This window comes from Colletes latitarsis, unplaced genomic scaffold (assembly GCF_051014445.1).
Source record: "Colletes latitarsis isolate SP2378_abdomen unplaced genomic scaffold, iyColLati1 scaffold0044, whole genome shotgun sequence".
NCBI lineage: Eukaryota > Metazoa > Arthropoda > Insecta > Hymenoptera > Colletidae > Colletes > Colletes latitarsis.
Window position 1 is genome coordinate 125,001 of NW_027488394.1, and position 5,000 is coordinate 130,000.

The 5,000-nt window shown below is 53.9% G+C and overlaps 1 pseudogene; it reads right to left on the reverse strand.

Annotated features, from left to right (window-relative positions):
- Positions 1-5,000, reverse strand: part of LOC143350901 (large subunit ribosomal RNA) — an 11,005-nt pseudogene that overhangs the window by 2,502 nt on the left and 3,503 nt on the right.

Here is a 5,000-nt window from a genome sequence, read left to right on the forward strand (position 1 = left end):
TAGTCGCAGATAGTGTAAGTTTCTGCGTGGCGCACCACTCAGAAATTGTATCCGCGACTCTTTGCCCTCTTTGCTGCAACTGATTCCTCGAGTTTCCGTAGAATACCACGAGTAAGTCGTCAGCGTAGGCTATTGGCTCGCAAGCCAGGTGTTCGTTTGATAGGAGCTGTAGAACTTCGTCAAAGACTAAGTTCCAACAGCTCGGACCGAGTATCGACCCCTGCGGGCAGCCCTTGGTGACTTGCTTACGCACATTACCGTGTTTGGAAACTATTGTAACCATACGGTCAGCGAAGTAGTCGACCATGAGTCGATAAAGATTTCGGGGACATCCCCGGCGTTTCAGCTTCTGAAGTATGCTTGGCCACCAAACATTATCAAAAGCTCCGGCGATGTCGAAGGAGAGACCCATCACATATCGTTCCTCTCGCTGGGATATCAATTCCCTGAGCTTCACCACGGCGTCTTCCGTGGATCGTCCAGGCCTGAATCCATATTGCCGATCGGAACTATGTTCTGGGTTTAGGAATATATTACTCATTCGATTAAGCATTAGTCGTTCTAACACTTTGCCTAAGATGGAGAGTAGGCATATCGGTCTATACGACTTGACATCCGTTGGTGGTTTATCGGGCCCTTTCAAGATTGCTCTGATCGAGCCGATTTTCCACCTAACGGGGAAGAACCCGTGCGCTAGACACCCGTTGTAGAGTCGAAGTAGAGCACTATGGATGGATCCATAAGCACATTTAACTACCTCGGCCTCTATACGGTCCAGCCCAGGGCATTTGCCTCGCTTTAAGCGCGATACTGCAGCTCCGAGCTCATTCCTCGTGAAGACTGGACAGTCTTCAGTCGGCGGATCGGTTGCAGCATCAGCTCTGGTGTTTGCTTGCTCCGGCGTTTCATCCGTGGACGAGTCGTCCGGGATTAGCGCCTGTAGGAGCTGCGAGGCAGTCGATTCCCAGTCAGTCGTATATCCTTCCGGCGTTCGAATGTTAGAGACCGCAGTCTCAACACAGAGTTTCTTTTGGGCGATCTTGTAAACAAGTCCCCATGGCTCTTTATTCCCCTGCTCCGTCACAAAGTTCTGCCAGCTTTGTGCTTTCGCAGCGCGCACTGCGGCTGTGTAGGCGAGTCTAGATGTTCGATACTCAGCCTGCTTTGCCGCTCTCTCCTCCGAGTTCCTCTCGCGCTGAAAGGCTCGTCTAAGTCGATAGACTCGCGCTTTCATTCTCGTCAAATTTTCCGTCCACCATGGGACGGACTTCGAATGCCACTTCTTGGGGCGCATTGAGGCATTGCACGCATCGATGATCGATTTCTCGACCTCTTGTGCTAGGTGTTCGACTTCCCTGCGGCAACCAGTGCCGAGGGGTAATTGCCTCGCGCCTTCAAGAAGAACTTGATCAAATCGCTCCCAGTTCGCATGCAACGTGCGGAATCGAGGCTGTGGGCTTCGATTCTCATTCACGTCCGTGAACTGTAAGACAAAATCAATGAGTCGGTGGTCACTGGAGGTCCAATCCTCGTGAACCGTCCAGTTTCGCACAATTGTCGCCATGTCTGGAGTCGATAATGTGACATCGATCCATGACTCACCGGCAGGGCTGGAGTATGTAGGAATACTCCCAGCCTCGTTCAAAATCGTCAAGTCGTGTAATGCGATAAACTCTTCGAGCTTTTCGCCTCGCGTGTCCGGTCGAACGCTTTCTCCCCCCCAAAGGTGGGATTTGGCATTGACGTCCGCGGCTATCACGACTCGACGGTGTTGGAGAGCATCGAGTGTCCTCTCCAAGCGTGCCAGACTTGGTTCAATGTCTTCCGAGCATTGAAAGTACTGGCTAACGAGGTAGAAACTACCGAAGGGTCCGCTAATGCAAACGCAGGAGGTGTGAGTATCACACAGCTGTGTGATTTTTACCACCGAGATGTCCGGGTTTCTGACCACTATTGCGGCCATAGCCCGTTCATTCTCGGCGATCACCTTCGCCGTGAGCCCAAAGCCTGGAATCTGTCCCTGGAATTGGTAAGGTTCCTGCATGAGCAACACGTCGATCTCCTTTGCGTGCATTAGCTCGCTCACCTCACCATGAACAATTAGCGCACGCCGCATATTATGCTGCGCGATGCGCAATTGCCTTAGAGGATTCTCCGGGTCGTGTCTATCCATAATTGGTCCGAGATACTGCAAGATCGAGTGCTGCCTGATAGGCAGGGCAGTTCTTGTCTCGTGACTTATGGTCGTGCTTCTTGCCTCTTGCTTTACAGTTCGAGCAAGTTGGGGACTTACTCTTCGCTGTACAAGAGGCAATGGTATGCCCTTCCTCGGAGCAGTGACCGCAAACCTCGTTCTGCGCTTTACAATGTTTGGCCATGTGGCCAAACATTTGACACTTAAAGCATCGTGTAACAGAGACATAGTCCTGCACTCTGCATGCGGACCAGCCCAGGTACACTCTGCCCATGCTCTTCAGCCGCTGGCGAACCTGCGGACTGACTTCCATGACCCAGTTGGCAGTGTCCTTTTCCTTCGGGCCGGTTGCAAACCGGACCTTCAGGTTGGACGACACATCCCCCTGGGTCATATCGCTGAGGTTTTGCTTCCAGATGCTGGAAGAAACCTCCTCTTTCCTCATCGACTTGGGAACGTCGTACACTATAAGTGTAGGGTTCCTCAAAGTCGGTAGAGTAGCTGAAAGTCCTACTTCTTTCAGCTTCGCGCAGTTGACGAAGGCCTTCAGATCCTCCTTGCGCTCGGTCTCGACGGCTATGCCACCGGAGTGGATGCGTCGGACAGACCTAACGCGGATCTTGGCTTTCGCCGGCTTAACCAGGGACAAAACAGTTTGTTTTGTAACTTCACTGTTTTGTCCTTTCCCTTTCGGCGGGAAAATACGCACCACGTGTCGTGGTGGTTTAACCGCCTCCGGGGAAACTCGGTTGGCATCGACCTTTACCGCTTGCGCGTAGGTCGTTGCCGCACGAACTGGTACAGGTTTCGCAGTCGGACGGGAACCCGTCGTCTGTGAAACCGTCGGGGCAACCCTCTCCGCGATCCTCTGGGAGGCTCTCACCTCTTGCCGGATCGCCGCGAGCTGTCCTTTCAGGAAAGAGTTCTGAATAAGAACCTCCTGGACTAGCTCGTAGAGAGCTGCCGCGTTGCCAACGATCAAGGCTCCGGTCTCCTTGCTGAGCCTGGATTCTTTTCCAAGACAGCTGGTCCGGATACCCTTGAACAGTTTCGAGGCCTCTCCACTAATTTTGTCGAGAGGCCTGTTCGAAGGACCAGGTGTCGCCTCCGCCGACACCTTTCCTGGCATTTTCTCGCCGCTTTTTTGGGCTTTCTCTGCCCTCTGCGGCTGCTCCTTCTTAACGACGGTTATCCAACCGTCGTCGTCGTCTTTATGGCCCTTTCCTCCGTCCGGGGACGTGGCGTTGCCAGCTGAAGTTGCCTTCGGCTTTTTAGCTTCCGGCTTCTTCTGTGGAGTTGTACGGGGTGGTGTCCCCGATCCGTCCTTCTTGATATCCTTGGTCGGCGCAGGGGATATCGTTCCTGCAGGCTTGGATGTCGTAGCCTTGCTTCGTAGCGTCGGGGGTCTGGTGCTGGGGGGCGTTTTAGCGCCCTTCCCAACTTCAACCTCCTTCGCCTTTTTCTGAGGTGGTGAGACCACCCCAGCCTTTTTACTCGCTGCCGTCGTCCTGCCGGGGGCAACGACGGTAGCCTCCTTCACTCCCTTTTCCCCCTTGCGGGGTACCGAGGCGTCTATCGGGGTGAGTTTGATTTTCGGATCCATATTTGCTTGGATTTCATTTCGTCCCGGCGTGTGTCCCGGCCTCCATGGACCCTCAAATGGAACCCGGCTCCGCCTGGGTTAGGACTTGCACCCGGGATATAGTCCGCGAACAAAGGCCGACCGGGCTTTCCCCGGACTCCTAGGTTCACTTCCTCGCCCAATAGAACCCACGAGTGGTGTTCCGAGCCGATTGACTAGGCACAGGGCTGCTTTTCTCGCCTAGCCGCCTGTCTAGACGAAGCAGAGGCCAAAGGTACGTGTTGGGCAGCTACACTCCCGCAGGAGAGAGGGCCCTCAGATCCCAGGATCCTCCTTTCCGCCGACACAGGTCGCCACGCACGGCAAACACGTGGGGAACAAACCTCAAGCAGATGTTCCCTCTGCTTCGCTACGCCCGGTTTCTGTTCCCTGTTTTTGCAGGGAACCCGCTGCGTAACTAGGACATGACCTCGGGCATCATGTCCCTGTAGCATTAGCTCCGAAACGTGGGGCTCGTCCTTAGCACGACTAGTAGAACTCACTTTGCCATCATCAACTATGCTCTTGACGCTTCAGCGTCCTTTTGCCATCGCCAACGACGGGAGCTGCTGTCAGCAGCGCGACGACGGTCTTACATGTATAAATACATGTTGTCTTTCGTCGTTGGCGTACCTTTCAGTGTTTTCGTCATACGCTGCATATCCTTCCTATATGCAGCGTCCGTATGGCAAGGACTCCGAGTCTGACAGAGCCGTACACCACCGGTTTACAGCTCGGAGTTGAGCTGGTCTAGGCGGAGTCTTCTAATGGCCAGGGGAGCGATCCACGTTTCGAGGCCCGTCTCCCTACCTAGGATACTAGCGTGGTTTCCCAGCCGACACCTTCAGGCAGTAGGGAGCAGCTCAGCTACTTCTACGGTGGCCTCCTTCCGTCATTCGTCTGGCATTACGACGTCTGCCACCAGATGTTTTGGTGTGCTGGGTTCTGCCAAGCCCAGCGGCGTATTGCTTTTCCCAGCGGCGTATTGCTTTTGGGGACGCATACAGACGTCGTTTCGTGTCTCTTTCTGGTCTTTTTACTTTGCTCAACGTGAAAAGGGGGCATATAGCCCCCTTTTTGATTTCTGGTGTCAGGATCGCCTCCTCGGAAAAGCATTAAAGCAAAAAGGGGGCTTATAGCCCCCTGGTATGAGTTAGGTCTTTCTTGGAGAAGCTCTAGGTGTTC